General features: G+C 55.0%; 1 protein-coding gene and 1 long non-coding RNA gene across 3 annotated transcripts in view; one reads left to right on the forward strand and one right to left on the reverse strand.

Annotated features, from left to right (window-relative positions):
- Window positions 1–7,471: 7,471 nt before the first annotated feature.
- LOC129625922 (uncharacterized) lies at window positions 7,472–9,286 on the reverse strand. Its single transcript, XR_008701654.1, has 2 exons — window positions 9,058–9,286; window positions 7,472–7,925 (listed from the first exon to the last, which is right to left on the reverse strand). It is a non-coding gene; the product is annotated as an uncharacterized LOC129625922 (long non-coding RNA).
- A 4-nt stretch (window positions 9,287–9,290) lies between these two features.
- SRC (SRC proto-oncogene, non-receptor tyrosine kinase) overlaps window positions 9,291–22,332 on the forward strand; it is a 55,222-nt gene continuing 42,180 nt past the window's right edge. Inside the window, exon 1 of one of the 2 annotated variants that reach the window (XM_055545002.1) lies at window positions 9,291–9,817. The gene's annotated coding sequence lies outside the window, so the exon portion shown is untranslated. The remainder of the gene's footprint in view (window positions 9,818–22,332) is intronic. The other variant, XM_055545001.1, reaches the window with a different exon arrangement.

Raw genomic sequence — 22,332 nt, forward strand, 5'->3', positions numbered from 1 at the left:
AGGGGACGACAGAGAATGAGATGGCTGGATGGCATCACCGACTCAATGGACATCAGTTTGAGCAAGCTCTGGGAGATGGGGAAGGACAGGCAAGCCTCGTGTGCTACAGTTCATGGGGTTGCAGAGCCTGACACGACTGCGCAACTGAACAACAAAAATCATGACCTCATTTTAGAAAATTTAAAACATATCAGCACAGAAGAAAAAATTATTAAGCTCATCTGTGAGTTGTCCCTCACCCCCTATCCGCGGGACAACTGCTCGAAAAGTGGTAGTGTTTATTCCTTTTATTTTCCCTACTCCCACATTTTCCTAAAAACAGAAATGGGATTATATTGTTAATACTATAACATTTAAATGTACTAGTAGAGTATGAACCCTTTCGGGGCAAAATATATAGATGCACACTGCTAATTTTAACACTGTCACACTGTCCACTTTTCTAATGGAACCGTAAACTGGCTACACCAGAAATAATAATAATAACAATAGTAATAACATCCATTTACTGAGCATCTAGCATGTGTCATGGTCCCATAAAGAAGGCTAAGTGCCAAAGAATTGATGTTTTTGAACTATGGTGCTGGAGAAGACTCTTCAGAGTCCTTTGGAGAGCCAGGAGATCAAACCAGTCAATCCTAAAGGAAATTAACCCTGAATATTCAATAAGGACTGATGTTAAAGCTGAATCTCCAATACTTTGGCCACCTGATATGAAGAGCCTTCTCATTAGAAAAGACCCTGATTCTGGGAAAGATTGTGGGCAGGCAGAGAGGAGGGTGACAAGAGGATGAGGTTGTTGGATGGCATCGTCGACTCAATCGACCTGAGTTTGAGCAAGCTTCAGGAGATCCTGAAGGACAGGGGAGCCTGGTGTGCTGCGGTCCATGGGGTCACAAAGCGCTGGATATGGCTGAGTGACTGAACAAGAAGAAGAAGAAGCATGTGTCATGCTTCTAAAAACCAAAGGGAATGGGTACAGTTACCCCTAGTTTACAAATGATACCAGTGAGGACGACAGGGTCAGGTGCCTTGCCCAGGGCCACAGAACTATCCAGGCAGGATTCAAAGCCCCGTCTTCATAGTTGCTCTTAATCATGATGTCTGGCCACCTCATAGCCTCCTTTCCCAGGCCCCCATGTCTGTTTCCACCCAGAAATTCCGATGAACTGATGCTCTGAGTCTGCCTTTTACCTGTTCCACTCAGAGGGAAGCTTTGTATTGGGGTTGACAGAATGGGGGGTGGTGGGGCAACCCTTTCCATCTCCCCTGCCTGTTCCCTTAATTAAGGCTGCCTGGATGTGGCATTGAACCTTTCCCCTCAGCAGCTATGGAAACAACACTGGCCAGACAGGGGAAGGGACTTGCCCAAGATCACACGGTGCAGAGGCTATACCAGACTTCCAATTCACCATCCCAGGTGTGGACAGAGCCTGCAGGATGCATGGGACATAGAGCCTAGAGGCCCCTGCTACAAAGACAGGGTTCGTGCCAGTCTTGCTCGCTGCTGATTTGCCTGCCAGGCAGGAGGCATGAATGGGTAGAGAGGATAGAGGGACCAGGAGGGGTCTCTGCTGAAGGCCTCCGGGAGGAGCTTAGGATGGGCTGAGGAGGGCAACTGGGGTTTGGACCAGTGGAGGGGAGAGGGTGGGCAATCACAGGCAGAAGAATGGAGGTAGGAAGGAGAAAGTGTATTTTGGAGGGCAGGGGCGGGACACGAGACCAAGTGTCTGAGTCTTTGAGTGACCAGAGCAGACCCCAGGAGGTTCTGGGCCCAGACTTTGGGGCAGTCCCCCCAACCAGCAGAGCCCGGCCCCAGGGTAATTCCTGAACAAGAGCAGAAGGAGGAAGTTGTATAAGCGACACTCAGCTGGTGAGTGGGAGGCAGGGCTGGGTTTCATTTCCAGACAGTCCTGGAGTTGTTCAGCTCTGGTGGCCGCCCCCGTCCTTGCCCATTCCCACTGCCTCTGCCCTTGACTCAAGGCAGTGGTGAACCCGAAAGCCCAGGGGAGGTCAGGAAGGAGGCATCAAGGCCAAGAAATGAGGAAGTCCCATCCCGTGGGAATGCGCTCAGAGAGCTGCTCGATGCGTTTCCTTCTCTGCCAGACCAGGTGGTGAACTCTGGCGGCTGGGGCTGCAGTTTCCACATCCTCTCTCCCTGGCAAACTCCTTCCCATCCTTCAAGACCCAATTGAAAGGTCCTTCACCTAGGAAGCCCCCCAAGAAAGCCCCACCAAAGCAACTTGACAAATCGCTCCCTCTCTGAGCTCTCCAGCACTCAGACTGCACTTGAAAATAAGGAATCATTGTTTATGGAGAAATTTCAGGGCCCAAAGTGCTGTATTAGATCCCCCAGAGCTCCAACACCTTATTGCCTCCTCTTAGCATCACTGAGCATCATGGAGAGAAGGTTCCATCACCAGCTCCTTTCCATGAAGCAGCATCGTGAGGCTTAGCAAGATCACGTGGGTTGCAGACGGTGGGGCTGAATCTTCCGGACATGGAAGTTCATGGCTCTCTGGCTCTCCTGCTCAGGGTGTTTCAGTATCTGCTTCCCCTTCTGGCTTGAGAGCTCTCAATGGGCAGGGTCTGTGTCCCTGCACACCTGGCCCAGGGGAGGTCTGACCTATGGACAAAACTCTGAAACTCTCAAGGACCGAGGCTGCTGTTCTGTGTACAGTAGGTATTTGATAAATACCTGTGCCATCCAGAACCCTTGATCCTAGTTCGGGCTGTCATGAACTTGCATATGACCTTGGGAAAATCTCTTCTATTCCCCAGTCCTTGGTTTTCCAAGTTTTAAAAGGAAATGTTTAGTGACAGCTCTCTTGGCTTCCTGTCTATCCTAAAATTCTGTCCTTTGTTAAAGAGCATAACAGAGCATATGGTGGCAGTGGTTTAGTCACTAAATCATGTCCGACTCTTGGGACCCCATGGACTGTAGCCCACCAGGCTCCTCTGTCCGCGGGATTTCCCAGGCAAGACTACTGGAATGGGTTGCTATGTCCTTCTCCAGGGGATTTCCCCACCCAGGGATCGAACCCACATCTCCTGCATTGCAGGCAGATTTTTTTACCGCTGAGCCACCAGGGAAGCCCAACATGGCATATACCCCCCAACTGGTTTCCCCTATAACTGCCATCTTCCATCAGGATGGTAGATTTGTTCCAATGAATGAGCCAATCTCAGTGTACTATCGTTAACTAAGGTCCATAGTTCATTCAGAGTGCTAAGTTTTCACCTAATGTCCTTTTTCTGTTCCAGAATCCCAATCAGGATGCCATATAACATTTAATCATCATGTCTCCTTAGGCTCCTCTTGGCTGTGAAAATTTCTTGGACTTTCCTTGTTTTCTATGACCTTGACAGTTTTGAGGAGAACTGGTCTGCTGTTTAGTAGAATGTCTTTGGACTACTGTGTCCGATGTCTTTCTCATGGTGACATTGGGATTGTGGATTTGGGGGAGGAAGACCACAGAGGTGAAGTGCTATGTTCATCATATCATATCAAGGGTGCATATTATCATCGTGCCCTATCCCTGTTGATGTAGATCTTGACCACCTGGCTGAGGGAGTGTTTGTCAGGTCTCTCCAAGGTAATGTTACTGCCTCCAACCCCATGCTGTCCTCTCTTGGAGGAAGGAAGGCACGGTGAGCACCCCCCATCTAATGAGCTGGGAGTTATGCACCCCTCCTTGAGTTACCATTTTTTTCTTCTTTAGTATCTACTTTTCAAAGTACTCCCATAGAACATTGCTACGTTCCATCTATCCAACAGACCTGGGAAATGTGGGAGATGGAGACATTCCATGAGATGGAAGCGGAGGTCAGGGGTGGCGTCCAGCTCTGTGGGTCTCGCCTCTCCCTACTGGACGTGAAATACGCCCAAGGTCTGGGTGGGACAGAACCACAGAGCCTGAGTTTCAGACTCAGGAGGGCTTGAGATTGAGGTCCTGCCCTCCATCCCCAGGGCACATCGCCTTGCTTCGCCTCAGTTTCCTCGTCTGTACAGTAGGAATAAAAATAGCTCCTACCCTGTAGTGCCGTGAAGAACAAGCACATTGCTATGCACAGACCCTAGAACAGGGCACTGCCCAGGGAGCTCCGGACACGGTCACTGTGGGCTGTTGTGACGCTGATTATTTTCACAAGCATTCTGTGAAGCCCTCCTGCTGCAGACTGTCTCCTCTCAGCTCAGCAGGTTTCTCACCCCCTCTGATGTCTGGGGTCACAGCTCTGGCTGCAGATTTCCGCCCTGCCCTCTGCCCTCCTGCCAGGCCAGGCAGATCAAGGGCCCTGGTTCCTTTTATCTTTTCTTACAAACATTCTGAGATTCTGGTGGAAGGAGGCTTGGGGTGGAGGAGGGCAGGTTCTGTTGGCCAATAACTCTCTGTGTGACCTTGGGAGAGTGTCTGTCCCCCTCTGGGCCTCAGCTGAGGGGAGTGATGTGAAGAATAGCTGAGTTTCTTAGTGCGGGGGGGCAAGAGTCTCCCCTATTTTCACATGGGCAGCCTCTGTTCTGTCTCCAGACTCCAGGCTGAGAATAGAAGTTGGAATCACACATTTCCATCTGTGAAGTGACCGTGCAGACCCAGAAGGTGGGCCGCGAGGACTCTAAGTGTGCGGGTGGCATTCCAAGGTCAGCACCCTCACTTGCTAGTCTTCGCTTGGGCTCTATCTGCTCAGGTGCTCACTGTCTCCATCCCTCCCCGGAGGTGGGCAGATGCTGCAGGAGCCTGCAGTTGGCTGACCACCCCTCCGGAGGCCGGCCTCTGAGGACACATATGCTCACTTGCCCCCAGCTCCTTCTGGCTCTCATGGGATTGGGGGCACTCCCTTGGCGTCCTGGGTCTTAGGCCTTCGGGCCAGTTTGGCCTCACTCCCTGGAATATAGGTTTGCGCCCACACACACACACCCTGTAAGCCAGGGGCTCCACCTCCGCTGGTCCTCAGCTGTAGTTGCCATCAGCCCAGAGGCCCCCAGACTGCTCCTCCCACCCCTCCATCTGCTCCCTGCTCAGGAACAGCACCTCTCGACCAACCCTCCATGGCTCCCCACTGCCTCCAGGACAGAAGCCAAGCCTGACATTCAAGCATCTTCAGGGCTCCCCCTAGCCTCCCTTCCCACCTCCCTTCCCCCAGCCCAGGCGCCCTCTGCTCATTACACTGTGCTCCTTTAGCACTGCCTGAGCCTGCCTCCAAACAGGGTTTTCAGCCTCTGTGTCTTTGCTCATGCTGGTCCCTTTGCCCGGAACGCCTTCTCTGCCCATCTTTCACCTGCAACTACTTCCTCCGGCTTTTATATTCTCCATAGACAACCTTCTTCCTTCACCCGGACTCCATCACACATGCAGAGTCAGAGCCCCATCCCTCCACCCCCCAGTGCTTACCCATCACTGTGCCAACCACCACACCATCACTCTTCCCCGCTCTTCCAGACTGTGAGCATCTCCAAGGCAGAGACCAGACCTGGCTTGTTCACTACTGAATCCCAGAGGTGAATGTGCAGAGCACAGATCCTAGCACATAGTAGATGCTCGGTAAATATTGACTGACCAGAGGAAGGAAGAGTACGGCTTAGCCAGGGGCTGGCGGGTAGAGGGCATTCCAGGCAGAAGGACCAGAGCAGGCGCTTCAGGGTGGAACAAGCTGCTGTGATAACAGGGAGGCAGGCTTCCCATAGTCAAAGTCATGCTTCCCATAATCAAAGCTATGGTTTTTCCAGTGGTCATGTGTGGATGTGGGAGTTGGACTCTAAAGAAAGCCGAGCACCGAAAAATTGATGTTTTTGAACTGTGGTGTTGGAGGAGACTCTTGAGAGTCCCTTGGACTGCAAGGAGATCCAACCAGTCCATCCTGAATATTCATTGGAAGGACTGATGCTGAAGCTGAAACTCCAATACTTTGGCCACATGATGCGAAGAACTGACTCACTGGGAAAGACCCTGATGCTGGGAAAGATTGAAGGCAGGAGGAGAAGGGGACGACAGAGGATGAGATGGTTGGATGACAAGAGCTACTCAATGGACATGAGTTTGAGAAAACTCTGGGAGTTGGCGATAGACAGGGAAGCCTGGTGTGCTGCAGTCCATGGGGTCGCAAAGAATCTGACACGACTGAGCAACTAAACTGAACTGAACTGACTAAGGCTTCCCAAGTGAGGCCCGAGCAGTTGGCGAGGCTGATGCACTGGACATCTCTGTGTAAACTGTAAATTGTAGTGCCACGAGAGGTGCCAAACCCATTTCACAGCCTCAGGCCAGAGTCTGTCTTCTTTTCCCCCTTGTCCTGTAGCCCTGAGCCTGGTTCTTCGAATTGCAGCTGACTATCTAGGGAATGAGAGGGCGGGTCTGGAATTTCCCACCTAGCGCCTGGGATGGGTCAGCTTCCCAGTGGCTTTCCAAGGATGTGCTGGGCTCAGGGTGGGTGAGGCGAATAGCCTGGGGGAGGTGCAGGCACTGCCCTGATCCCATGGCATGGGAAAGCTCTTGCCACAGATCTGCTGCCAGCTGTGAGGAGCCAGGCCTCACCCCACATGCTCCATCCTGCCCTCGGTTGTGGCTTTGACCCAGGTTGAGGGGAGGAAAAGAGAGGAGGTTTCCAGAGACAGAGAACTGTATACAGCTGGTGCTCACCATCTCCACAGTGTTGACATCAATAACATCTGTCATCTGCTGGGTGCTTGGGGTGGGGAAATTATCCCTCTTGGTGTTCCAGGCCTGGCACGGAGCTGGGTATATTATCGGTGACCAGTGTTTGCCACCCATGGACAAAGATGAATGATTGGCAGGTATGAAGCAATGAGCTGCTGTTTTACTAACAATCTTTTAAGCAAAATAATATACAAAGAGTCACTCACCAGTTCCCCAGGCTAGACCAGCAAGCAACTCTTGTACCTGCATAATCCTGGTAAGGTTATTGCTCCCAATTTATTGATGAGTAAATTGAGGCTCAGAGAGGGCAGGCTCACATAGTCAATGAATGGAAGAGTTAGAACTCTTGTATGTATATCCCTAATCCCAGTGCTCTCTTGGCCAGAGAGTGTCGCTTGGCAGTGCCTACTCTGTGTCAGGGAATAGGCCAGAGTCCCTGCCCTCTGGGTGGGGACAGACACTCCCAAATGGCTCAGGGTGTGCCTCCAGCAGAAGATTGTCAGGAAACTTATCCTGGAGGAGGCCACACTTACTTAGGACCATGATGGACTGGGACGTTCGGGAAGCTAGAGAGGTGGGGCGAGCATTCCTGGTGGGGGTTACAGCCTGAGTGAAGACCCAGAGGGGTGGTTGAAAATAACGAACTCTTCCAACGCTCAATCATGAAACCACCATGCTGGCCACATCCTCCCAAAAGACCTCCTGAGAACCTCAGCGGCTGAGCCGAGCCACTGGTGGCTCCAGGTGGAAGGCCTCATATGCGCTCAGAGAGCCAAGAGGGGTCCCAGCTGCCCCCTCTCCTCCAAGACAGCGGTAGGGTGTGAAAAGGGCTGAGACACACTGAGGGGACATCGCTTCATTTCACGTTCGCGTGAGTCTTCTGAGGGGAGCACTCTCTTTAGCTCCTTTTGCAGGCTGGCACAGTGAGGCTCAGAGAAACTCTGCTCCCCTTAAGGAGACATAACCATGAAGTGGCAGAGACGGGACTTGAACCGAGGTCTGTGGGTCCGAAGTCTATGCTTTTAAGCACTCGTCATCCAAGCTTTAGAAGAAGCCCAGAACTTTCGACTGAACTCCTGGGGATGAATCTAGTGATGGGCTGGTAAATATTTAACAACTAGCTCTCTGGAATTAAAAAAAAAAAAAAAAAAAGCCTTGATTTGTCGTGTCTGCTGGTTTCTGCGGTGTTAAAACTTCCACTTCTGCTGACGTCAAGCTACCAGCATGATATCACTGAATGTGGAGTTGGGAAGAGATGAACCTGATCTGCTCCTGCACGAGAGAAGAGCCAGCTTCAGCACACCACTGGATGAACATCCCGCCCTCAGCCCAGGCCCCCCAGTAAAGGCCTGTAGGCCTGTCTGAGGAGTGAATGAGGGCTGAGAAACCTGCTCCTCCAGCTAGGGCCCCGCCCAGAATATCCTAGGAAGCTGGGGTTAATCTTTAAGCCACCCTTGCAAATACCTGCAGCCATTTCACCAGCCAGGGTTGGCTTCTGGTGCTGGCTCTATCGCTGACCCCTTCCCCTTCTGGCCTCACTTTACCAACCATAAGCGATTTACCTTTGTTGAGCACAACCTCAGCCACCCTCACTCTTGTCAGTTCTAACCTTCCCGGAAGTTTTCCCGGAAGTTGTCTGTGGACATGTTTACTCCCGTTTCATAGGCGAGGGGACCTGGGCTGGGGAAGGTGACGGGCTCGTAGAAGGTACAGCAGCTGGGCAACCAGTCTAGGTTTGAACCCAGATCAGTCCAGTTTAAGGCCTTGCTCATTCCTGGTCTCCCAGATACTGTACTGTACCCTGAGGCCCTTGCCTCCCATGGTCTCGAGTTTCCCTCCCTGCTCCTCTAAGGAGAAGTCCAGGCTTCTACCATTTGACCCAGACTGGGCTTTACTTTCCCATCTGTGAAATGGGAAAACTTTCAGAGAAGGAAAATAGAGGCAGATGGTGGTATTTAAAGCTGGATTCAGGCCCACCTTCCCCTGTGCAGTAATCCCAGGAGGACCTGTGAAAAGCCAAGGGTGGGACTAGCACACGTGCTCAGTTGCGTTTGACTCTATGGGATCCCATGGACTGAAACCTGCCACCAGGCTCCTCTGTCCATGGGATTTTCCAGGCAATAGTACTGGAGTGGATTGCCATTTCCTTCTCCAGGGGATCTTCCCGACCCAGGGATTGAACCCAGATCTTCCACATTGTAGACAGACGCTTTACCATCTGAGCCACCACGGAAGTATAATTGCCACTAAATACTGCTTTGGCCCCTCCTAAGGGGCTTACTAGAAGCCCCTTTTAAGTTCCTTATCTGGAACTTACTGGCTTCTTAGTTACTTTTTTTTTCTCCCCTTCTGATGCACATTAAAATGAATGCATATCTAGTAAGATAAAAATGCTGCTCCTTACCACATTGTCCTTCCCGTCTCAGTCCCCAGTTTGGGAAATTCAGGTCAAGGCCAAGGTCCAAGACCTGGTTCTCTTCAGGTGAGTCCCTTCTCTGTGCCTCAGTTTCTTCATCTGTAAAATGGGGATTATCAGTGGCCTGCCCAGCCCACTTGGTTGGTAGGAATAGATCCTAAAGTTGACCTGAACAGCTTAGCATGGCACCTGGCAAGGAATGAGTGCTCCATTGGTGCTGCTGTTACTGATTATTAGTAATAATTTCATGAGAGGTAGATTTGGGGTCAGTTGGGTGGGTGGGTTGGGAGGAGTTGGGAGGGTATTTTGGCTTGAGAGCTGATGGGTGGGTGCCCCATGGGTAGGGAGCACTCTCAGGGCGGGGTGGAGGCGGGGCTTCCATGGCCGGTGCCCCCGCCCTTCCATTCCCTGGCCGCCGGGACCCCGGGCGTGGGGAGGCCGCGCGCGGGACCCTCCCAGGTCACCGGCGGGGACCCGTCCCGGCACGCTTCCTCCTTCCTCCCCCTCCCTGCCGGGCCCCTCCTCCCTGCTCGCGCGCTCCCTCCCTCCTCTTCCCCTCCCCGGGCCGCCGCCTCCTCCTCCTCCTCCGCCTCCCTTTCTCTCTCGATCTGTCTCTCCCGGCCCGGAATCCATTCCGGCCCGGGAGCCGGAGCGGCCAGGCCGCCGTGTGCCCGAACCCCTGGCCGTCCGGCGGTCCGTCCGCCAGTGCGTCTGTCTGCCCGGTGCGTCCGCCTGCCCGCCGGTCCAGGTGAGCACCCCCCGCCCCTCCGCCGGCCCCGGCTCCCTGCTCCCGGCCCGCGTGAGGTAGCCCCCCGGCCGGGGACCACCCTGGCGTCCGATCGCTGGGCCGCGGGGGTTACTGCCCCCCCCACCCCCCCGCCCCTCGCCCAACCCTCACCCCTCGAGCCGAGCGGAGATCCCGGAGCGCCGGGCGGGCGCACCGGGACTTGCCTGGCGCGGCCTTTTGTTGTGATGCCGCGGGTGGGGAGGCGGCTGGGTTGGGGGCGTAGGGGTCTTGTCCGCGCGAGGACCCCCCCTCCCGCTCACCCTCGCTCTGCGGGCCCCCTGAGAGCAGCGAGCCGGGCCTGAGCCCCCAGGCCAGGTCTAGGCCAAATCTGAAATCTGAACCAGTCGGCGCCGCCTCTGGCCGCCGCTACCCAGCCTGGCGCCCCCAGCCCGGGATGGGAGGTGGAGAGGGACCGGCAGGGTGGGTCTGGGGGGCGCCGGGCAGGGGGTGCCGGGCCAGGACACCAGGGTCTCCTTGTCCTCGTGGGGCCTCGGGTAGGGCCTGGTGCTGCCGGCCTGGAAAGGACTGGGCCAAACTGTGGTTGGTCCCAGCTGCCCGCAGCCCCCAGCCTCCTCTCTGGGCAGGTCCTACCTCCTGTCTGCTCAGAAGTTGGCAAAAGTTTAAGATTTCGCCCCCAGGCCGGTCCATCTGCCTGTCTGGGCTGGGGTTGGTGGTGGGTTGGAGTCCCTGCGGGGCCGCTGCTTTCTCACCCTTGCTGTGCTTCCTCAAGCAACTGCCTGCGCTCTCTGAGCTGGGGGCCCTCCTCAGGTCCAGCTGTGAGCCTGGCTGGGCCTACTGGGCTGGTGGAAGGACTGGGTGAACAGAAGGGCCTCACCTGTGGGGTAGCAGTTCAACCTCTGGGACCTTCAGGCAGACTTGAGAGTGGACAGAGCCTGTGTGGCCCTGGGTGAGGTGTCCCCAGCTTCAGGGACACTGTCCAGTTGGGGCAGTGGTCTCTGGATCACCTGGGGGTGACTCCAGGCCTGGCTTCAGTCAGCTGAGATCAGACTTGGTTTCAAGAATGGAGCAGGCTGATGCTGTTGCTGAGCCTCATCTTGGCTTTCTGGCTGGAGAGACAAGACCTAGGCTTCTGGTCACACTGGGTTACCTGGGCCAAAGGACCGCCCCTCTGAGTCTGCTTGTGTGCAGTGGGGATCCCCAGGGGAAACCTGTAGGCACTTCTGCAGGTAGGACCTTGGCATGTAGTAGGTGTTCAATAAATGAGCATGGCACTGGATGAATGGCCTGAAAAAGATGGGCATGAGATGAGATGGCTGGCTCCTGTGGGGCTTATCCCAGAAGAGGGCGGATCGGTGTCCCCAAAGCCACCTCCTAACCCCTTGAGGAGGAACCAGCCTCAGTGCAGTCTTGCCACCCAGCGCTTGAGACAACTCGCTTCTCCTTCTGGCTTCAGTTTTGTTCAGTGTAAAATGGGCTCGTGAGAATGATAGCTGCTAACATCTGTGCAGTACCTCCTAGGAGGTAGGGACTTTTGTGTATCCCCTTTTTGTTGGGGAAGAGACTGAGGCTCTGAGAGCGGAAGTGACTTGACCGAGCCACACAGTTTGAAGCTGGAATGAGAGTCTAGAGCTCAGAGTCCCCAGTCTGGCTGCCCTTGTTCCCTTCCTGTGATGGAGGAATGGGTGTTTCTCAGTATGGGACCAGGCACACGACAGTGTTGGAAAAGACTCCGATGAGTGATTGTGCGGAAGCCACGAGGCCCTTTGGGTGAGGTGGTGTGCTGTGGTGATGTGGTCTTTCCACCCAAGGAAATGATTTACAGTGTATCACCTCTCTCAGCTGACTGCCTGCCTAGGCCCTCCTGTGTGACCCCTGGGCCTTTGCTCCTGAAGGTTTCCCCGCCGGGAGTGCCCTCTCCTCTAGGAGCTGCTTGTCTGCTTTTGCTCTTTAAGGCTTCGTTTAAGGCCCACCTCTTCCAGGAAGGCCTCCCAGCTTTCTCCTCCTCTCCCCTAGCCTCTTCCCAGGCGTGAAGTATCCCCAGCTCAGCCAGTTCCTGCTTTGGCTTCTACCCTGATTGTGACCTGGGAGTGGTGGGGTGGTGGGTATGGGAGGTTGTCTGGCTCCTTCAAACCCCAGAAGCCAGGAAGGAGATGGCTCAGTGGCCTGTGACCAACCACCCATTCCCTGAACCTCAACTGACCCCGTTTTCCCAAACCTGCCGAGATACAAGCATCCATGGCCCTGTGTTGAGTACCTATGATGTTCTAGGAGCTTTGATCTTGAGCTGAGCAGTGTGTGATGGGTTAGCAGTGGGAGCTGTAGGAGACCTTGGGAGGCTTCCAGGAGGTGGTGACAGGGGCGGCGGAGGGGGCGGGGAGCAACATTTTCCTCAACAAAGAAGGGGACACAGTATTCTTTCTTCCTTTCAGCTCAGACATGTCCCAGGGCCCCTGGGGGAGGCTCTGGGACGTGTGTGGGAGTGGTCAGCTTGGGTGGGTCCTTGCTGGGGAATTGTGAACAGTCCTGGCTGCCCAGAAATGTAAGTCTAGAGGGTGAGCCAAGTATAATAGCAAACAAGTTACCAAGTAAATGAATGTATAATCACAGATGTGATAAGCGTTGAGAGAGAGCTGTGGGGTGCAGAAGAGTCATGAAAGAAGCATGGAGGAGTCCTCCAGGCATGGAGCTGGGGATAGGGCTTCCCAGGCAGAGGGAACTCATGTGCAAAGGCCCTGAGGCAGGGAGTGTGTGCTGTTCTGGAGAAACAATGGGAAAGCCTGTGAGTCTGGAGCTCAGAAAATTAAGACGAGCAGATGAGAGGTGAAACAAGGGGATGTTATCAGCAGGTCTGGGCCATGTGGGGCCACATGGGCCTTGGGAAAGAGTTTGGCTTCCATCTTCGCACAAGGTGCTGATTGGTGTCCCCTGTGTGAACAGCTCCAACCTGGAGACCAGGGAGGTCAGAGCTTGACCAAGTCACCTGGGAGAAGTAAATCTGTGGGCTGGACTCCACGTATTCTGTGGGGGCGTAGATCAGGTGTCAAGAGGAGGAGGCACTGGAGGCTGGGCTTTGAAAGTAGAGTAGGAGTTCAGTAGCAGGAAAGCAGGAAAGGGTGAGAGCCAGGGGCAGTGCCACGCAGAGTGGCTGGAGGCTGGGAGCAGGAAGGGGTCGTCTGGGGAGCTGGAGACTAAGGTACGGTAAGGGCTCAGGAATCAGACAGGCCTGCATTGAAGTTCTGACCATGCCTGCTTGCCAGGTGTCCTTGGCTCATTCATCTTGTCTTTCTGAGACTTAGCTTCCTTGTCTTGAAAATGGGAAGGGTAAATATCTCCCTATGGAGTGAAGGTTCAAGGAGGGCTGCCTGGAACCAGCAGGTCCTCGGGGGAGTGGGACCTGCCCTATGCGGTGTGAACACTGGGCGGGTCAATTGCCCTGATGAATTGACCCCTCCCCAGCTGTCCCATGAAGGCTTCGAGGGGATGAGCTCACTAATTCTGAAGGTGCTCCCCTCAGAAAGGATGTTGGTGGCCAAGGCCATCCGTACACTGGGTGACCGGAGTCCTGCCTTGCCCTGTGTGTGTGAGGAGGCTGAGTTGGGGAGAGCTCTGTGGGTCCAGCTTGTCCCAACTTTTGGAAAGCTTTCCTTCAGTGATATTAGGCCATTTTCCACCTGTGAATACTGAAACCCGGAGTGGGAAGACACTTGGTAGGGTCTCCCAGTTGCCAAGTGACAGGGCTGAACCTAGGCTTGGGGCTCTGGGCTCCTAGTCCAGGGCAGGACCTCCTGTGCCTCTGCAGGCCTAAGAGACCCTTCAGAGGCCTCTGTCCCCTGCCCTGGGCCTTTTGACCAGAGCCTCATTTCCTGCCTTAGCTGTGTGGCCACCCAGCCTCTATCTCTCTTGGGTTCCCCCAGCCCTTTACTTCCCCTCCACTGCTCCTCCCCACTTATCTCCATGGTAAACCACTCTGGTCTCCACTGGAGCCTCTAGAGGGTTGGGGGCCACTTCCTTTGGGGGCACCTCAATTTCCTCATCTATGAAGTGGGATGGTATGAGTCATGGCTCCTGGGGTGTCCCAAGGGGACTGAAATAAAGCGTTTAGCACACATTAGCTGGATGAATGGGGCGGGAACAGCTAGATACATGGTCAAGTCCATCGTTTTCTGGCAGCTGACACCCCCTTGCTGTGACTCAGTTTCTGATGCTGTAAAATGGGCATGGGGCTTGCACTTAGTAGGGCCAAAAGGAGGACGAGGTGAGGCCATAACCAAGGCTCTCACCTGGTGGCTGGCTCTGCATCACTATTCCTGGGGAGAGTGACCCCAGAGGTACCTCCCCTTTGTTCAAGGCCCCATTCCCAGCTGTCTGTCCAAAGGCAGATCACTCAGCCTCTCTGAACCTCAGCTTGTTAACACCTCCCTCCTTAGGATTACATCAACAAATGTCTCCCAGCACTTGAAACTACTGGATATCCAGTAAATGTTATGTCTTTCTTTCTCCCTTCTCCTCCCTTCCGTGCATGCTAAGTCACTTTAGTCGTGTCTGAGTCTTTGCAACCCTATGGCTGTAGCCTGCCAGGCTCCTCTGTCCGTAGGATTCTAGAGGCAAGAATACTGGAGTGGGTTGCCATGCCCTCATCCAGGGGATCTTCCTGATCCAGGGATCGAACCTGTGTCTCTTATGTCTCCTGCACGGGCAGGTGGGTTCTTTACCACTAGCGCCACCTGTGAAACCCTCCCCTCCCTTGGGGAGGACTCAGATGTTACCCAATCTAGGGATGGCCCTAGGACTCAGATCCCCCAGACCTGGACTGTGCTCTGTTAATAAACATGCTGAGGCCCACTCTGAGACTTCATGGGAAAGAGTGCTGTGATAGATTAGTAATGTTAGATATCACTGTGTATGTGCCATGAGTTTGTCATTCCTGATCTATTCTGAGCTTCTCTTTTCACAGATGGGGGAATTGAGGCCAGAAAGACCCAGGACATAGTATTCAAGCAGGGTGAAAAATGCACATCTCCTATCTTTTCATCCAGGGCTCTCCCCACCCAGCCAGCTTGTTCGCAATACAGCCCCACAATACAATGCGGGGGTCGGGGAGGCTGAGTCAAGGAGTAGATGCTTGGGGAAGATCCCAGAGCTGGAAGTCAGAACCCCAATTTCCCCACTCCTTGCTGCAAGCCCTTGAGCAAGTGACTTCCCCTGCAACCTGGGCTTCAGTTCCTCTCCTCCTCTTGAAACTGTCCAGCAAAGTTCCAGAACAAAATGAGAAGCCAGAGAGGAGAAGTAGTCCAGTGATCCTGTCCAAGGCTCTTTGTGCTCCGTTCCTCAGGTTCCTCATCTGTCTGGTGAGGGCTCTTCCCTCCTGAGGTTCTGAGACAGGGATCCTAGCAGGGGATCTCCAGGGGCTGGCTCCGGCTGCGTCCTTATCGATGCCGGGTGGGCCTGGGGATGTCAGTGAGGCTGTTGAGAGACTGTGGGGATGGGTCTTTGGGGTCCTCAGACTTGCTGGGCTGTGAGGCTGGTGCAGGCGGATTCCTGCTGCTATGGGATGGAAATCGGGGTTGGAGTGGTGTCCGGAAGCTTGGTCTACTCTGTCAAGGTCTGCTTATCTTCTCTCCAGCTTGTTTTGTTGTTTGGTCGCTCAGTTGTGTCTGACTCTTTGTGACCGGCTACAGCCGGGACTGTAGCCCGCCAGGCTCCTCTGTCTGTGGAATTCTTCTGGAGTGGGTGGCCATTTCCTACTCCAGGAGATCTTCCCAACCCAGGGATCGAACCCATGTCTCCTGCATTGGCCCCAGATTGTTTACCACTGAACCACCTGGGGAGCTCCTCTTTCCGGCTGCTTTATCCAAATTCTCAGTCTTGACTTTTACTCTGTCTGATGTCAATGTCCAGGTCACAGCGAGGTGACTCATTCCATCCTTTGTGTCATCCGGGGGTGGGAGGAATTTTTGTTTTTACTACACAGAAGAGGAAACTGAGGCTCAGAGAGGCTAAGAGCTGGAGCCACAATCACCCATCAGAGTGTGAGCCCAGATTTCTGGCTTCTGGTTGATGTGTAGCATCCGAGTCCCACTGAACGAGAGCTCAGCTTAGCTGAGGTCTTGCCCGAAATAGCATGGGTGTGTGGCTGGGCTGACAGGCGATCCTGCCTCCCTAGGCTTCCGGCTCTGGCTGGTGGATCTCCACTCAGATCTGGAATCCTGGGACTTGCAGGGACCGCCCAGCTCCCAGGATCAGCATAACCTGGGTGCTCCATGGACGCTACTTCCACTCAGATTTTTGGAGCGGATGGGTTCTGGGTTCAAATTCTGGCTGTGCCCCTTGTTTGCTGTGTGTGATTGCGGGGAAATGGTGGCTCTGAGCATGAGTCTCCCCGTCTCTGAAGTGGGGATGGCAGGGCCAATGCAGCTTTGACCAGGTGGCCTGAGGGTCAGGCGAGAGAATGTGTGTCTGCTCTGGCGCAGGGCCCCCACGCAGTCCGTGCTTAGGATTTCTGAGTGCCTGTAATTATGAAGGTAATTCCCTGATGAGGCAGGAATTCTGGGTCTCTGCAGGCCAGTGAATCCAGGAGCCCTGAGGCCTGAGACTGGACGCCCGTGTCCAGGCTTGTCCACTGGGGCGGGGATGGGGGCGGGGAGGTTAACTATAGACAGACAGGTTTGGTGGCCGGACCAATTGCAAGCCGCCAGCTCCCTCCAGCTCCCTCCAGCCTCCCGCCTCAGCGCCTGCCCTCCTGTGGCTTGTGAAGGCCTTTGAGTGTCCTGAGCCCTGGCATTCAAGGACTCCCTTACTGAATGGGTCCATTTCTCCAAAAGTGGCTGCTGTTTGAGCACTGCGTGCTTTGCATCTTTGCCCGCTGGGCCTGGAGTCAGGGACTGTCACCACTCTTGTGTTTTAGGGGAGGCACAGCTATAGCTGAGAGAGGCTGGAGGGGCCTAGGGCCCACAGCAAGGGCTCCTGGACGTGGCCATGGTCTGGACCACGCTCTTCCCTCCACTCCACCCTGTCACCTCCCACTTTCCCCTTTCACTCAGGTGACCCGTTAGCCTTTCTGAATCATCGGCTGCCTTCCTGCCGGCCCCAGGCAGTCTAGCGTCCATGCTTTGACTCTGCGGGTCCTGCTGCCAGGCGTTCCCGCCCTCTCCCTCCATCTCCAAGTGGCTGAGATGTCTCTGCCTCTGGAAAGTTCTGGCTGACCACCCTGTGCCCCAACCCAAGTCTACACTTTCCAAGCTTCTCTGTACCCCACCCCCCATTCTCTGCCTTCCTTCATGGCTGTAGCACATTCTACCTTAGATGGCAAGTCGCAGGATTCTTCTTGCCTCTAAGGGAGTACAGTGATCGTCATCACTCTCAAGGGTGCCACGCTTTGCAGTTTACCAAGCTCTTTTCACCATCGCCTTTGATCATCCCCAGCAGGGCTGGGAGGGAGACAGACCATCTAATAATCCTCATTTGGGGAATTCCCTGGTGATCCATTTGTTGGGACTCTGTCCTTCCATTGCAGGGGTTCAATCTCTGGTCAGGAAATTAAGATCCTATAAGCCTCGCAGCCAAAATAAAAAACCCAGCAGACTTCATTTGGCAGGATGAAGACATGGAGGTCTCAAGGCAGCATCATGCCAGGCACTGCTCTCTCCGCGTAGGCAGGCTGAACTGAGCTGCCCTCCCCGCATACGCTCTGAGTCCTTCCAGGGAGGACCACCTTCCTCAGGGCCCTGTGAAAGCCTTGATTTAGTAGCAAAAGGAGGAGCCAGAAGTTCAGAGAGGGGAAGTGATTTGTCCGAGGTCACACAGCCTGGAAAGCTGGCAGAGCTTGGAGGGTTCCCTCTAGGGAAGAGGTAGGCTGTACCCTCCGTCCTGCCCCTGCAGAGCAGAGAATCAGTTACCACCCAGATCCTGGAGGAGCAGTGAGCCATCGGCCCAGCCCTGAGGCATCTTTCCTGAGCACGTAGTTGAGCCCTCACTCAGTGGCAGACGAATGTCCGTGTCCCGTCCCCACAGCGTCCCTGCCAGGCAGAAGTTCTGGCCCCATTTTACCAAATAGAGGCTCAGAGGAGCAAAAGGACAGTGGCTTGGCTGCGGACCCAGGGCCTCCTGAATACTGCAGGCCTGCCCTGCCCCGTCCTCTGTTCCTCCTGCCTGACCCCTGACCTCTCCTCCAGCCCCATCCCCACTGTTCCTCTCAGGGCAGTGTGAAGGCCAAGAGACTCCCCTGGGAAGCCCCCCCACCCCCCGCCGTCCCCAGCCCCACAGCCTTCTCCTCTGCCTCCGTGCTAGCTGTGTGACTTTGTGAGTTAGCGCACCGCTCTGTGCCTCAGTTTCCCCATTTGAAAAACAGGCCTGATGGTAATATCTGCATCACAGACTTGTTCTAAGGATCAAGTGAGGCCTTATGCGTGATGCTCTGAGCAATGCCAGCATGTAGGAAACACTCAATATGTGTTGGCTGTTACTTTATTATAATTTGTATCAAGGCTTTCCAGGTAGCACTGGAAAAGTGATAAAGAACCTGCCTATCAATGCAGGAGACATAAGAAATGCGGATTTGATCCCTAGGTCAGGAAGATCCCCTGGAGGAAGGCAAGGGAACCCACTTCAGTATTCTTGCTTGAAAATCCCATGGACAGAGGAGCTTGGCAGGCTATGGCCCATAGGGTTGCAGAGTCGGACACGCCTGAAGCAACTTAGCATACATGGGGAGGAATCACAGCTCCAGTCTCCAAATAGGAAACCTGAGACTCAGAGAAAGGAAATCGTATCCACCAGTTCAATCCATAGAGGAGTATCACAGCCAGAGAGTTCCTGGGGCACATCACTCTTTCCAGATGGGAAAACTGTCCCCTTTTGGACTCAGTTTTCTCATCTGTGTGGTGGGTCTGTGTGTATTTGAGGGGAGACAGTTGTATCACATTGGTCCAGGGTGGCTCCTCAGTCCCCAGCCACTCTGAGGGGAAGGTCAGAAGGATGTAGGGGCTCTTGTTCTATCTGGGCCAGTGAGGTTCTCTGGCCCTGAGCTATGCCAAGTCCCCAAGGCTGGGCTGACATAGAATGGTGAACCAGGCCCTGTCAGGCCTCCTGGGTGGTCCTCTGGCTGCCACCACCCAGGTCCCACCACCTTCCATCTGGTCCACCTGCCTCCTCTGCTCTGTGTCCTGAGCCAATGGCTTCTCTTTTTGAGCCTCAGTTTTCTTATCTGTGAGATGGGGGCAGGAGTCTTTTCCTCATATGACTGTTGGGAAGATTTGATAAGCTCATTCCCCCCAGGTGCCCACTTGTGTCAGGCTTATACCAAGTGCCCAGTCGGTGGCCATGATGCCAAGGAGGGGCAGGATTCTGACCGACAGCCAGGGCAACAGCATTCTGGGCAGAGGATGCAAGTGAGCAAAGGCTGGGAGGTGGGACAGTTTAGGGAGCACCCAGTGGGTAGGTGGGGGCAAGTGGGATTGGATTGGGACTAACCCTGAGGGAGGTGGGCGGGGTGTCTGCACCACCATCTCCAGCTGCAGTGGTGTTGACCTCCCCGTTCTCCAAACTTCAGATCTCCCTTTGCAGCCTTGGGAGCGGCCACCTGCCCTCCCCACCCCCACCCCCGCCAGGTGTTCCCGGAGGCCCTGGAACCAGATGAGCCACCGTTCTATTTGGGGACAATTCTGCTGCTCCCATTTCTCTCCTGTGCCCTAGTTTTAGAAACGACGTGGGTTTGGTTACCAGTTGGCCATTGGTGGAAAGCCCCCTCCCCCACTCCACCCCTACCTTAGATCTGTGGGCAGTGTGGGCAAAATAGGAGTCAGTCCTGCCTCTGGGAGTTGCTCCTGGCTTCTGCCCGTGGGTTCTCCAGGCAGGGGATTGGCAGCTGGCCTTTGGACTATCTGCTGGTGAGATCTGGGCCTTGTTCTGGGTGCCGGGGACCCCAAAGAGGCACTCTGGGAGCAGCATACACCCCAGGGGAGCCAGACACAGACCCTGATCATGGCCCCAGCACCAGGTAGATGCTCTATGAACTGGGGCAGCTGTTACGATGCCAGAAGGGCTTTACAGAGGAGGTGATACCTGGCCTGAAGCGTAAACGGTGAGCAGCAGTAGCAGCAGGAGCTCGTGAGGGAAAGAGAAGGGTGAGGGCCTGCCAGCAAGAACAGACAGGGTGAGCAAAGGTCTGGGGAACTGGGGAGGTCAGATCCAGGACAGTTAGATGGTGATGAGGTTGGTCAGGCAAGGCTTCGGACTGCGACTTCTGGGAGCAGGGCCGGCCTCTTGCTGAAGGTGTGAAGGGAGGGCGGAGAGAAGGATCAGGCTGGGCTCAGGTGCTCAGTTACTGTTGCCAAGTGAAGGCAGCCCACAGAGGCTGGGGTTCAAGATAGGGATCAAGAGCCCCTAGCTGGGACAGAAGGGAGGGGCTGGTCTGGGGTCTTGGAGAAGTGAGTCAGGGAAGACTTCCTGGAGGAAGCAATACATATGACATCCTTGGGAGAATGGAACGGTTCTCTGGGAGCAGGCAGAACTTGTGATAGGCCTGAAGGTATGGTGTGAGTAGCTCTACTCTTGTTGGAGTTCAGAACCGCAGAGCTTTCTCCTGGCAGGTGGCTGGTGCCAATCAATGGAGGGCTGGGAGTCCCTCCCTGGGGAGTCTACACACTACCCTTGGGCAGCAAGGAGAAGCCACAGAGGCAGAGGTGGTGGTGGTGATGGGCAGGACTGATTTGCCTGGCCCTGTGGTTAGTGCCCACTGAGGGTAGGTGTCCCATTGGCACTGTGGCCTTGGTGAAGTGGCCCTGGTGACTGCCCTGAGAGCAGATGGGCCTGGAGAGAAGGTGGGTGCCAGGGAGGCAGATAGCAGGTCTTGGATTGACAGGGGAGTGGTGGGTGAGGGGTGGGGGAAGTCTACCCCCTGGTCTGTCTGCCCGCCCAGCCTTTCCCTGTGGACGCCTGCCTGGCAGGAAGTGGTGGAAGCGTGTTGGGGCCTGGCTGGCAGATTGCAAAGACACCTGGGGCATGGGCTGGGCATGGAGCGAGGGCTCTGGGTTCAGAGCCCGACCCCCTCTCCCTTGTTGGGTAAACCTCCAAAGGGCAGCGGTCTTCTGCTAAGGGTGAAGGACCAGGTGTGGTTGCCCACTTGTGCCTCCAAAAAAGGCGCCTCCACCCTTCTGAACCCAGAGGCAGGGCGAGTTGAGAGCAGGGGCTGAAGATGCTAGTGCCAGGTGGGCTTGGGTCTGAATCCTGGCTTTGCTCTGTGCTGGCTGGGAGACCTTGGCCAAGTGACTTTGCCTCGCTTTCCCCATACGTAAAAATGGGGGTCATCCTAGAACCTCCCTCCTAGGGCTCTCAGGGAGGATTAATGAGATTTTAGAAGGCTGTGCCCAGTACCATGCCAGCCCCTGGGATCCGGCTTTGGAGCTGTTAGCTCAGCTGACCGGGGGTGCTGGGACCTGCTGGGTGGCTGAGGGGCAGCTTCCGGTCTGCCCCGGGCTCTCAGCACTGAGGACAAAGACCCTTTGTGGTGGGACAGATGGAGCCTGGGAGCGCCCCCCTCTTTGGGAGCCAGGGGGCCATCTGCCCCTCCTCCTCACTCATTCCCCAGGATTGGGGGGAAGGAGCTTCCTTAGACCGAGAGGATGGGAAATGAAAGTCGGGCTGTGCAGGAGCAGAGACTCCAGCTGCAGAGCCTGGCTGGTGAGCTAGGGCAGACCCTTCCCTTCTCTGGGCCACCTTCTCAGAGCCCTGGGCATCTCTGGTAAGTCCCAGGCCCATGGTGTGTTCACTTATTCATCCATCCATCCATCCATTTAGCCGTCATCCATCCATCTATCATCCATCCATCATACATCCATTATCCCTCCATCCATCCACCATCCTCCGTTCGTCCATCGTCCCTCCATCCATCCATTTGTTCATTCATCCAGTAATTACCAAGTACTGACTCCATGCTAGGCCCTATACTTTGGCCAGTGTCCATTCCGACCGGATGGCCCCAAGCATCCCGGCTGTGAAATGTTGTGATTGTTACACCCACTGCAGAGTATTTGGCTGGGAGTGAGATAGAAGTGGCCCTGGTCCTCCTCCTCAGACATGTACTCATCCAGTGTGTTATGTCATCACAGCTATGGTCCCCACTAGGAAGGAGAAGTGGAAGGTTCTCACTTGGGGGAGGTCAGAGAGGCCTCCTGTGAGGAGGTGGCTTTTGAAATGAGACTCAAAGAGAGAGCGGAATTGGCTGAATGTGTTGCTGTTTAAACCGGTGGTCAGGACTGGCCTCTCTGAGCAGGAGATGTCTGAGTAAAGCCCCCGAAGGAAGTAGGCGCTGGTGGAGGGAACAGCAAGTGCCAAGGCTCCCAGGCAAGCGTGTACCAGGTTCTTAGGGAAAGGAGAAGTGGCCAGTGTGGGCAGAGCGGGAGGAGGGGAGGGGCGTGGGCCGGGTAGTGTCCACTGGGGTCCTTGGAGGCCCCCGTGAGGACTTTGTCTTTTGTCTTGGAGTGTGGGCTGTGAGGGGCGTCAAGCAGGAAGGATGGGTT

This window comes from Bubalus kerabau, chromosome 13 (assembly GCF_029407905.1).
Source record: "Bubalus kerabau isolate K-KA32 ecotype Philippines breed swamp buffalo chromosome 13, PCC_UOA_SB_1v2, whole genome shotgun sequence".
Classification (NCBI taxonomy): Eukaryota; Metazoa; Chordata; class Mammalia; order Artiodactyla; family Bovidae; genus Bubalus; species Bubalus kerabau.